At 33.1% G+C, this 13701-nt stretch overlaps 1 long non-coding RNA gene across 1 annotated transcript; it reads left to right on the top strand.

Annotated features, from left to right (window-relative positions):
- Positions 1–7265: 7265 nt before the first annotated feature.
- On the top strand, positions 7266–8257 carry LOC114578538. Its single transcript, XR_003699535.1, has 2 exons — positions 7266–7477; positions 7635–8257. It is a non-coding gene; the product is annotated as an uncharacterized LOC114578538 (long non-coding RNA).
- Positions 8258–13701: the final 5444 nt, after the last annotated feature.

Below are 13701 nucleotides of genomic sequence, written 5' to 3'. Positions count from 1 at the left end.
GTTGAGGTGGCACCTAGGTGGTCCATGGCTGGTTATAAAGATCCTAAGGCAACCTACTAGGGGCTTGAGTGATTAAAGCCTAATCATGCAAATTTGACCAAGATTTTCAAGTATATGATTCGGTCAAATTGACTATGATATGACTTTAAACAAATTGAGTATGTTTGAACCATTTAATGGAAATGATTTAAGGATTTAGATTGCTTGAACGTGTTGTCTTGGTTAGATTGGATGATTTGATTCAAATGGGTCTCATTTGATTAGACTTGGGTTAAGTTGATCAGGTCAACGTTTGACTGGGTCAATGGTCCAATTTTGGGCTCAACAAGTTTGAAATGTGGCTTTGAGTTTGTTGAATGTGTTTTGAAGGTTTAAGGAAATCAATTAGGTCAAAACACCCGTTTGGGCCCTTGATGGGCCTCTTAGGTCAACTAGGTTGACTTGGTCAACCAGGTTGACCCAAGGTCTGGAAATGGGTCCAACAAGTTTGGTTTGATATTTGAAACTTGTTGGAGGTGGTTGCATTCATTTTGGAGGTCATTTGGATTGAAATCGCTATTTGAGACCCATAGGGGTATTTTGGTCATTTTTGGGCTCATGGCCACTAGGGGCTGAAGTGAGTCCCAAAAAATTCAGTTTATTGTTCAACATATCAGGATTGATGGTCTGGAAGTGACTAAAGGCTTTGGTGTAAGCTCTAAGGTAAGAATATTCTATGTGACAGGTCCAATGGCATAGACTGTAAATATTTGAAGGTTTTACAACCTTTGGATTTTGATTTAGTTTTTGAGGTTATAGACCTCAGAATGGGCTCAAATTTGGAGGGTTGCCTCCAGAGACATGTCCCATCAGTATGCAACTGACAGACTCTGAATCGGAGGTCATTTGATTGGTTTTTGAAGTGTTTAAAAATTTGCTGTAAAAGGCTTTTAGGACTTGCCTTTTTAGCCTTGAATTTTGGTTTGGATTTCTAAGATCTGTGTAGATCCTAAGGTTTGGATCTAGGAGAATCCTAGAGTTTAGATTGATTTGGGAATTGAATTAATTTATGGGCAAGATTGGTCCAAGTGACCTCATACAAAAATGAGGTCAACAGGGTTCGAATCCTGCCTGTGGCAGGCATGGCGGGTTGCTTGCGGGCCCGCGGGAGAAGATGACTAGGCTGCACGGGGTGAGCTGACCGTGGCTGGGTGAGCCCAGCTGGGCTGGATGTGGGCGGCCTTCATGGGCTTCAAGTGGTAGCTGTTTCTTTCAAATTTTTTTTTTAATTTTTCCTGCGGAGTTTATATCCGCCGTAAATATTTCTGACGGCCTTTTTGCCGGAATTTAGCCGGAAATCCTTCTGACGGATAATTTTGCGATGGTAACATATTTTCGACGCGTGCCTTACTGTCTAATAATTTTCCGCCAGAAATTCTTGTTTCCGACGGATTTTGGGCATTTTCCGACAGATTTTGTCCGCCGCTAACACGCGTTTTTCTTGTAGTGACTAATTGTCCTGTACGATTAAATCAAAAACTAAAATTTTCTCTAACTCACCAACCCACTCCCTTGAGTGTGTTTGCAAGATTACTTGGCTTGGGGTCTACCGGATACATGACTTAACTCAAGAAAGATACAAAATACATTAAAATTGAAATTACAATCAAACTCAACCCTAGTCTACCCTATCAACTAATTTGCATTGTAAGTGAACTTGTGGACCTGAAAGGTTAGTAAGCAGGGCAAACAAAAAAGATATGTAGTTATAGCGATAAAAAAGAAATAATAATATTTGTTATCAACAAAATCATAATACTTAGGCCTAGATTTGCAACAAAAAGCTGAGTACATTACTATCAACAAGGCTATAAAGAAGATGATATGGTTATAAAGTTTCATGGCTGAACTTGGCAAGGGGAAAAAGAATGAGAGTTTGTATAGTGAAAACATGAGTACTATTCATCTAACCAAGAATGTTGAATTTCATACCATGATGAAGCACATCCAGCTTGTTATCTTTAGAAGATTCTTAAGACCCATAATCAGGCAAACATGTTGAGGAAGATATGACCCATAATAATGTAGATATGCTAATGAGAGTAGGGGTGAGCAACACTTTAGGTGTTATGAGGCTCCATGGCTTTTTTTTTCAATTTTAAGTTTTTCCACGATAAATGCTGGTGTTCTTTTTTTATGCTGCCATTTTCTATTTCTTATTTTGTTTCACTTCTTTCCTAACACAGATTTGAGATGTATAATTAAATAAAGCATTTCAATGAGACAAATCCATTGTTCCAAAATATAACTTAATTTCAATAATACTAAAACACTTAAAGGATGAAAAAATTCTTAATGATAAAAAATAATGAATATGAGTCATCTGATAGAGTATTTCATGTTTTCTTCATATTCTTGGAGCATTCCACTCTTAAAAAATTATAAATACTACCCACCCCCTTCTTTCTACATGAAACTAACCTTTAGATAGATATTCAAAAGCGCTCATAGGTGAATTATCTCCTGATCACTACTATTAGACCTTTACCAACCGAATGTTGCCATTAGATCCTTACCACTTGATCACCATCATCAGACCTTCATTGCTAGACTACCCGCCTTTAGACATTCTCTGCATGATTGTTGTTGTTAGACCTTCGCCACCTAATCATCGTCATCAGATCACCACTCAATCATTATCGAACCATCACTCAATCGTTGTCATAAGACCACTGCCTGATCGCTAACATCAGACCACCACTTGACTAACATCATTGGACCATAACACGATTGCTACCACTGGACCATTGCTCGATCACTACTGAACCTTCACAGCTTGACTATCACTATCGAACCTTTGCCTTCCGACTGCCCTCATTGGACCATTACCATATTGCCAATGTTGGACCTTCTCAGTTCAACCATTGCCATCAAACTTTTGTTTCTTGATCGCCATTATTGGACCACTGTTGTCAAACCATCTCCATCGGAATGCCATCATCATCCGACAACCTTCATTGAATCACTCTTGACCACTGACATTGGACCTTCTTAGCTACAACTATCCAAATGCTTTTCACCTTAAATTGAATTTGTAATATTTTCTACCAACTCTTCACACTCTTGTAGTTATGCTGCCTCCTAGTTAAGGGACGATCAAAACATTTTTAATTAATGGCTGCATAGTAAAATTCTTTTAGCTAAACTTTATAGTTTTTTTTTCTTTTTCAAATTTTCATATAAAAACTCGTGTAACTTGTGCACCTTTCATTTATCTATCAATATGCTAAATTTTCATACAAAACTAAAACTCAAAACACTTTTACTCTTTTTTGAAAATTCTTTAGACTGCAACAATAATGAAAGCTAACTAATATGTGAAGATAGCTTGCTATTTATTATTATTACGTAATGTTTACTCTCTACCAAATTCTACACTAAAAGATAATGACATTTTTTAATTGTATCAATTAAATTTAATATATGATTATCTACTTAAATAATTTATTTAAACAATTTTTGTGTGAATATGAATCCGCATGTAAAATTACAAAGAAGTCTCGCATTTTAAACATGGGGCTATACGCTAACATTCTGGCTTAATTAAATTACGATATTCAAAGAACTATTGGCATGATTGATCAGAGTACTAGGATTTACTTATTGATTCATTTGCTAAATTTAATTTTGGTAATCTTATTAATAATTTTTATTGCAAATTGCGGTCCCTTAAAAATCAGATAAAATTGAAAATTTGGGCTTCTTCTAGTGATGTTTCTAACAATATTGCTTTGCTAAAAAAGCATTAGGCTAATTTATTAAATAGAATTCAAGCTAACCCGTTAGATGAGGATCTTAATATGGCTCTTAAGAATGTGAATAATCTGCTTAATTCTAATATGTCTCTTTTGTCTTCTTGAATTATTCAAAGAGCTAAAGCGAAATGGCTTTCTGCTGGAGAAGATGACTTGGGTTTTTTATATTCTAAAATTCAGTTAAGGAAAAATAAAAATAATATCAAGCTTATTCTTACTCCTGAGGGTATTTTTTCTGATCCCAAAGAAATTGCTAGTGCTTTTGTTAATCACTTTAAGAATTTATTAAGTGCTCCTATGCCTATTTTTTCTTCTGCCTTTTATATTTAGGTGGGGAAGACTATTCCTGAGACTTACTTGGCTTCTTTAGTAGCTACGGTTTCTTTTGAGGAGATAAAAAAGTGGTTTTTTTTGGATCTTCTTCCTTTACACATGGTCCAGATGGTTTCAGTTTTGAGTTTTTTTAAGAAAAGTTGGGATATCATTGGCCCTAGTTTTTGCGAAGTTGTTTTATATCTCTTTAAAAAAGGTTATCTTTCTTGGGTAGCAAAAGCAACAACTATTACTCTTATACCTAAGAAAGCTAAAGCTTCTCATATTTCTGATTTTCAGCCTATATCTCTCTGTAATGTTTTTGATAGAATTATTGCTAAGATTTTGGCTTCCAGATTAAGGGATGTTATGCCTTTTATTATTCATAATAGTTAATTTGGGTTTATTAAAAAGAGGATATCTACTGATAATATTATTCTGCCAGCCGAGTTACTAAGGGGTTTTAATTGTAAAAGCAAAGATCATTTTTTCTGCTCCAAATTGGATATTCATAAAACTTTTGACATTGTTTCAAGAGATTTTCTTTATAATAGGCTGGCTCAGAAAGGTTTTTCTCAAGTTTTTTATTTCCTGGATTAAATGTTGCATTAATGATACTTTCTTCTCTATTATGCTTAATGGTTCTCTTCATAGTTTCTTTAATTCTTTAGCCAGGCTTCATCAAAGTTGTCCTCTTTCACCTTATCTTTTCTGTATTATTATGAATGTTTTTTTTTTTTCTAATTTGATTGATGATAAGGAACAAGGGGATAATTTTGTTGGTATTCAAGTTGGTGAGCTTTCTATTTCTCATTTATTATATGCAGATGATGTTCTTCTATTTCAAAAAGCTTCTATCTTGAATGAAGAAAAGTTAAAGAATATATTATATTATTTTTATAAAGTGTATGTTTAAGAATTAATCATGATAAGAGCGCTATCATGTTTTCTAAAGTTTGTTTGTTGGATAATGGTATTAGTCATGTATTAGGCGTTCCTATTACTCATAATAATTTCTATTATCTTGGTTTGCCTATCTCTTGTAAAAAGCTTTTAATTTCTTATTTCCAACAATTAATTAATAAGATCTCTGATCTTCTAGCTAGTTGGAAAGTGAGGCTTTTATCTTTTGCAGGGCGAATTCAATTTATTAATTTCACTATTTCAAATGTTGTCTCTTACTAGATTAGGGGGTTTTCTTTACCTAAAACTTGATTTAAATATATCAAGAAAATATGTTCCAATTTCTTATTTTTTAGTGAAGTGGATGTTAGGTGGATTCATATGATAGCATGGAAGGAGGTTTGCTAACAAAAAAATGTTGGTGGGCTAGGGATTCTTGATCTTAATGCCTTAAGATTTGCTTTTCGTTGTTCTATTATTTGGCGTATAGTGAATAATTTGGGTCTTTTAGCTACTTGGGTTAAATTCAAATATATTTCTTGTTGGCAACCTTACTCTTAGAAGGACTTGAAATTTTGGAAAGAGCTGTGTGGGATTGCCAAAGGAAATTCAGAGTAATATTTCTTTTAATATTATAGAAAATTCTTTTTTATCTTTGTTTTGGGATCCTTGATTTAAAGGGAAAGCTCTTCATGATATTCTTGTTAATTACGATGATTCTTTGTATAATAATAATTGTGTTGGGGATTGGATTAATAATGGTTACAGGGTTCTACTAGTGCATTTGCTTAAAGACATTGCGATGGCCATTTCATGTATCTCTATTCAGAATCAGGTTTCTTTTGTTAACTCTTTGAATAAGGTAAAGTTTTCTAATTTCAAGATTTTTTATAATGCTTATTATAAGGATTTTTCTAGGGTGGATTGATATTCTTATATTCGGCATAAGAGACATGCTTTAAGATAATCTTGTTTTGCTTAGATGGCTATGATTGATGGGTTGAAAATGGCTGGTTTGTTAGTCAAAAGGAATATTATTATGCCTTTAAATTGTATTCTTTATAATATTGGGGATGATTATCATAGATATTTATTTTTTGAATGTGATTTTTCTTTCTATATCATTTCAAAATTTGTTCCTAGTTTAAATTTATTTTCGCTCAGGCCGAATATTAAGTAATTTTTGGAGCATATTTGGAATTTAGATTGGTCCAAAAGATGTTAAATATTTTTTTCAGGTTTATACTTGCTGCTCCATTTATTATATTTGGAAAGAGAGAAACTGCAGAAAGATGGAGAATAAATTTGAAAGCCTGGACTATACTTGTAAGAATATTAAGTTTATTGTTCGTACTAAAGTCTTTAATTGGACAGCTTTTCCTCATATTCAACATCTTGTTGATTAATGGGTTTTTTTCTTCTTGTTGGATTTGTTTTTTGGTTGGACTTTGATGTTTGGACGCCTTCTAGTTCTATTTTTGGATGGTTGATTTGGCAATTAGAATATCTGATAGGGTTGATTCAACAACCAAAGGAGTGATCTATTGGGGGTTGGTTTTGAAGATTTTCCCTTTATGCTGAGTTCTGGAGGTTGGGACTATTTTATGAGTTTTCTTATGTCCTGTTGGGTTCTGTTAAGTCCCTTTTTTCCTAGTACTGTTGGTGGCAGGTTGTTTCTGGAGTTTGGTAGTTTATTTTGGTTGCTGTTTGGTGGTGTCATGGTATTTTTTCTCAGGAGTTTAGTGGTTGTTTTTGGCTTGTTCCAGATTTAAAAATGGTTTTTGTTGGTCGGAGTGCTGTTGTTGGCTTTTTTGGAGGCCATTTCAGAAGTTTGTTGGCTATTATTATGATTTGGAGCTGGTTATGCTATTTAGATGCAGATTTTGAAGGATGGTTTGTGATCTAATTGCTGTTTAGTATAAATTCTTATTTTGGGCCGGTATGTTTGAGGTTTAGTTCTTGTTGTTTGGTTGTCTATATTTCTTTTGGCTAGGTTTAAAGTCTTTGTTGTTTTTTCGTCTCCTTTTTGAAGGAGGTTTTTAATTTGTAAGTTTTTCTTTATTTTTTTACAAAATTGTAATTTTTTGTTAACTTTCATTTTTTTTGGAATGAATTGGGCATGCCCCTATTTTTTCCGGGAAAAAAAACATACCGGGTTTTTATCTTATTTCCTGCACCGTTAGATCTTTATCGAATGGTCTATATTACACGTGCGGTCCTATAAAATAACCTTACCCTATGTCTTCCTCGCGCAGTCTCTCGCTTTCACTTCTCAAGCAGCCAAGCTGCACCTTTCTCTTACAGCTAGTCGGCTTGAACATGCTGTCGTCTTCTTCGTCAACGTAGCCATTTAGGGATTTTTCCTCCGTCGGTACCCCCGCCGCTGCTTCTTCTCCCTGGTCTCCGCCGCTGTCTTTATTTTTTTTCATTTGTTCGCTTCGAGCAAGTCACTACGCTACCCTACTCAGGTTTTTCGTCTTCTATCTAATGCTCCCTCTTCTCTCTGCAGCTTTGCAAGAACTAAGCTAATGCAGATTGTTTATCGCGATTGATATTCGAGCAAATTATGCTTTGAAGGTGATCTGGAATGATACTATTTGAGTAAATTTTATTTCCTTTTTTTAGGGTTGGACCGATATTGTATGAGCTACTACTTAGGATGGCTTAGATCAGACTGCTATTTCAAACTTTGGCCAATGTTTTAGAGGTATAGGAGGGTTACACGATGTTGATTACTTTGAACAGGCCGTGCCCAGTCTGCCGGAGATTCTCTTCAACATTCAAATTTTACACTAAATCCAGTGCTCCAAGATGAAGAAAAAGAATATCGAAGCTTGAATATTTGGAACACTTATTTCGTTTTCATTAGAATGAACATCAACATCATGATAAGCTTATCTTATTAGAATATTTGATACGAGCCTCAATGACCGGCTCTCCATATCACATCGTACTGCCAAGACCACACGGGGTTCGTCGAGCTCAAACCTAGCTAAAGGCTATCACCTTGAGGAAGGCTTGAAGTGAGTAAAAAATGGGTTAACAGATTATAAGGGTCCTTTATATTTTGCTAAGTTAATAATGCTTTATACATGTACCTTACCCTCTTATCCTGATGATGTTGGACTTGCCGTAGAACTCATCAATTGCTGCTTATCCCCTATCATTTGGTGTTGTTGATTGCCTATGTGTATGGTTGAAGGTTCGTTGCCATCAAAATGAATGAAAATACCTCCATTGTTGAAGAATAGCTTGCTAATTTTGTGGAACTCAATTGTGAGGTGCGTCTCTACCTCACTCTGTTAGAGTTGAGAACATATCATCTCGACAATATATAAAGTACGAGGCCATAACAATAACAATCTATTGTAAACAGTATCATCCTAAGAATGATGGTCAAACCCCTTTCAAGGCATTGTTGGTAATACAATATAAAATAATTATAAAATAATTATAAAAATTATGTTATATATATAAAGTAATTAACTCTTGAACATGGCATACAATATAAAATAATTATATTAAACATGGCATACAATATATATGTTTATAAAAATTATGTTATATATATAAATATATATGTTTATGCTATCAAATTTAGATTATTTGAATGGTTTCTTTGGGTAGATTATGGGAGAGGTTGTTTGTGTATTTTGTTTAGGTTAAATGGCTGTTTGAATGTATATTTAAGCTAGATTTAGCCTAAATTTTGACAAGCAAAAAATGACAACTTTAATCCTATAGGAAATTAACTCTTGTTCCTTCTCTAATTTGCTTTAAATCCAAAATTTAATAAATCTTGTAATTAAGTGGTTTTATGAGATTTAGTTGAAGTGCACAAAAGAGAAGAAAATTGTTACCTTTGCAGCGAGCTCTTGTCATGACTTTCAATCGAAATGGAACGTCATCTTCAAATAAAGCGAAATAGCTTCCTTGAACAGCTCTTTCAAAATTTGGCTTCACGTGAAGCGGAATTAGCAATGAAGCAAACCCTAGAAGGTTCGATGGCTCTAAGAAGAGCATAGGGAAAGGCCAAAGAGAAGAAAAATTGTAGAAATATATAGGCAATTGCAGAGAAGAACTAGCCGAACACCATTTTCACTTCTTTTTGAACTCCATCGTTGCTCATATTAGTTTTTTTTTTAATGGAGAACCAACCGATTGGATAAGAAGTAATTCAATTTATTATATTAGCTTAGGCATTTATTTAAAGATTAGAGATTAAATAATAATTTTAATACTTCATTAGTTTGATATTAATTAATTAATAATTAATTATGATATTAATATATAAATGTCGATATATTTAATTATAATTTGTAATTATGCACTATGTAGAAAATTATGCGCCCTATTTGCACATTGCGCTATGTGCTATTGCTCATATATGGCACAAATAGCGTGTGTTATTTTGAACACATGCCGCACCAAGCTAATAGAGCAGTATGTGTGCTGTGCCGTGCGCCATAGTGTGCGCTATTTTTGACTATTTTCATGTATGTGTTAGACATCCACCATTGAAGAAGTTCTTCTTCATTAGCTCTAATAGCTTGATAGTGATGCTGCACAATCTCCAACATTTGCGCCCAACAAAGGATGAAACATCAAGTTGGTAAACATCCATGGGACCTTGATTTTGTAGTCAATGACCTCGGCCTTGTCAAACTATAGCTATATTACTAGCGATCACTTCACTTAGAGAACTTATCTAAACTCAACTAATGATACATTGAGCTATTTAAAATCTTGGAGCGAATTGGGCAAGTAGCATACAAATTAAACTTACCACCTCACTCATGCATACACTTGACATTTCACTTATATCCATAAAAATCATACAAACTTTATCAGAACTTGCATCCAATTTGGTTGCCACAAAAAATGCGGATGACACATGATTCTAAAGCTAGAGCACATACTGAATTTCAGATTGATCTCCTGCAATGAAAACATAACATAGCAATACCTCATTAAGAGGTAGGGCCTTCCATTTAGGGAATCCATGTGGGTTTATGAAAACAAGCTGTGACAAGCCTACCCCAAACTCGACCTTTGAGGACATGGTCGCTCTCCCAAGTGGTCCGGGAATTGATGTCAATCTCAATGGCATAGATTCTCCAGGTTATTGCGCTGCCTAGACCACGTTGGGATCGTCAAGCTCCAACATGGTTAAAGGACTACCTCCCTGATGAATGCTAGAAGTCGGTGAACATTGGGTTATTAAATTGTATGCTCCTTTAGTATTTTTTCCTAGTTATACTCTATGTTTTTATCTGTTGAATTGGTTGAGGTTGTGTTGGTACTAAAAACATTTGTCATCACATAGTGATAGCAATGATTATTCGTTAAGGGTTATATATTGGATGTAAGGAAGCATAGAAAGGACTTTCACCCTGATGAAGCCTTGAAGTGGGAGAACATTGGTTTAATAAATTATAAGCTCCTTTAATATATTGCTTAGTTATACTCTCTGTCTTTATTTGTTGAATTGGTTAAGGTTATGTTGGTGCTAAAAACATTTGCATCAAATAGTGATAGCAATGATTAGTCGTAATACATTGGATTTAAGGAAGCACAGAGAGGTTAATAACAAAGCAGTAGCTATCTTCTACCTCTGAATTTCCCGTTTCACTATTATTTTCTTCAACCAATTCTTTTCAACTTCCCACTTATACCGTCATTGCTAGAGTTTCCCTTGAACTCAGCGATCTCTTTTTATCCCCCATCAATTTTCTACATCTTTTAGGTATACATGATCTATATGTTTATATTTTCTGGTCAGTTATTTAGTTTATTTGCAGTTTTGCCAGATTTAGTTTAGCCAATTTTAACTAAACCTTTGTTTGCACTTTAAGCTGAACCTTTTTGCTGAATAATAATATTGAAATCTCATAACTTTTTCTTTCCTTGTTTCTTTTGTTTGTGTTCTGGACTTTTTGTCAGAAACATGTCATCTGATTCTAATCCATATGCATAAAATAGAGGTGATTAGACATTTTCGTAAATCTAGTTTTATTGCAGATCATGTCCTTTATCTTATAACGCTGAAATTTTTAGTTTAGATGATTTACAGTACTTTTTATTATATTGATTAAGCTATATACGATATCATGTGTAATAACAATGTTTATTATACTTAAAAGTTAATAATTCCTTTTTTTTGTTTTTTATTACGTAAGAGTGAGTTATACCTAGTTTTGGCGTAAGCTATAAGAGCATTTCTCATCTTATGACTAAGTAATTTAATATTGGGATAAATATCAGCCCTCTATTGAGCAAGGGTTCCTTTAGTAGCTTATAGATTAAAATATGTTTTAGAAAATAATGAATTTTTTTCATTTATTTTGAACATGAAATTGGAATTCATTTTTGATAGGATTGTGAAGTTTGAAATCATCAATAGTAGCAAATTGTTTCCAACCCAATTATTAATATGGCAATATTTATTATGGGAAGAAGTTCAAAATTATCCCGGACTATCCATGTGGTCAATTTGCTCCTAAAGTGTTACATTTATCAAATTTTAGTTCATCGGTCGTAGAATTTGATCACAAAACTTCCCTTAGAACCTAAATTGGGATCAATATTCAATAGTCAAGCGTCTAAATCGGCATCAATTTTATATCCCATTTTCATCAATTTCTATTAGAGGGATCATTTGGGGTTGATTTTGTATATTCGAGGTGTTAAAGTGAAGAAATGTAATGCTTTGGGATTAAATTGGCCACATATGAATAGTTTGTGGGGGGGGGGACTATTTTGAGCTATTTCTCTATTTATTATTTTGGAAACATGCTTTAGACTTGAAGCAATCAAATGAGGCTTAAAAACAATTTGCATGGAAAATTTTAATATTATTTTCTTCAATTAAAGTTCCAAATACATAGTATTTGCTGTGAAAAAAACTGTCTTGCCTTCGAGAGACTCGACTGGCTTTCATAACCGTGCCATCCTAGTTCCATTGCGGGCATACAAATTTCCGAGGTTTTCTCTATATCTCATGTAATCATTAAATTCTGATTTGCAATGATCGATGGTCCTCAGATATGTCTTTTAAATTTTTATTGCATTTCATTTGTTTTGATTGCAAACAGTAAATATTTACGATTCCTATAATTGTCTTTGCAAGTTATTGACTTTTTTGGTTTATTTGCTGGTTTTGCTATACCAAAATTGAACTTTAAATAATCCCTTTCATTATAGTCAGATTCTTTTTGCTGAAGAATTCCTGTTTTAAATCAAAATATTTTACTATTATATTAATATCTTTTAATATTTAATTATATCCATATCCATTATGAACTAAGGTTGTTTGAGCTGTTAATTGCAGACTTTTGTAGTTATTGTACATATTCTTTTCTATTCGGGTATTATGTCTAGGATTCTTGTCCAGAATATTGTTTAGCTTTACTACGTTTATTGAATAAAGGCATTACTTCATTCCTTATATATCTCATATCTCCTGTATACACCATCATAATTGTTGTAGAAAGTAGAAAAAATATTTGGCTTCTATTGTTTATAACTCTATACAAAGTGTGTTAGTATATAGACAATAGACATAAATCAAAGTAATTTAAAAAAAAAGAAAAAATGGGTGCGCAAGTGGAGCCGGCGATGATAATAGGAAGAGGAAGCATGTGGAGTGTAATCCAAGGGCCATAAGAGTCTTTATCCAAAGGCCAGAATCCTTAATCTTTGTACTGAAGGATCCTTATTATGATTTGTTGATTTATGGGTCTCACAATTTTTTAATACTTCTCAAACTCAATAGTATAAATCTATCATTTCAAATTTATCTATACAAATTTTTGAATGCGGGGTTTCAGAGTTCTTTGTTCAGTTGGTGAGACTCAGTGCAAATGTGTTGTTTGGACATATGTGAGATAGATCAATTTTTCAACTAATCTTTGATATTGTCCCATGTTTGCTTTTCATTGTTCATTTGTGTCATATTTTTAATCTGATTTATTTGGGGTTTCACAAGGTTTTTAATTTTCTATTTTTCTTTTTTTTTTTCGTAGATTCATGATATATTTTTAAAATTTTACTCTTTTATCATCACCCGTGATAATTATGTCAACATATCTAAATGAGAATTGAGATTTTACTATTAGTGGATTGTTTCATGAAGAGGGTATAATCTCATTTGGTTGTTTGTATCTTGTTTTTTTTTGTGACTTTTGAGAAAATATTAAATAATGCTCTACGAAATTATTTGAAGCCATAGAATTCATCTCTTAATTTGAACACTTTTTTCTTTGTGAAAAACTATTAAATTTAGGAGGCGGATTACTATAGATTTTTTCAACACACCATGTAGGAAAGTGTTCTTTATATTATATTATTGCATAAATCATCCATAATTGATTGTAAGAGTAATCAAGGTTATGTATTGTATTCATTTTCATAATAACAGCAGAAATTTCTTGTAAGTCAATTCTATAGGATTCAATATATATTTTGGCTACTTATCAATCTTTCTATATTTTATAGAAAAATTTTATTTTCATCCTATTGTTTTCGTCATTTTTGGTAGTTCAATAACCTCTTAAGTGATTTTCTTAAAGAGCGTTCATCTCGTTATGAAAATATTTCAATTATTATTTTCAAATGCTTTAAATAGAGTTTGTGGTATTCCAATATAATTAAAATTGATATTTGTAAGAAAGACTATGAACAAGAGAATTTT

The sequence above is a fragment of the Dendrobium catenatum genome, unplaced genomic scaffold, assembly GCF_001605985.2.
Source record: "Dendrobium catenatum unplaced genomic scaffold, ASM160598v2 original_scaffold_68491, whole genome shotgun sequence".
NCBI classification, from domain to species: Eukaryota; Viridiplantae; Streptophyta; class Magnoliopsida; order Asparagales; family Orchidaceae; genus Dendrobium; species Dendrobium catenatum.
This window is presented reverse-complemented; position numbering and strand designations above follow the sequence as displayed.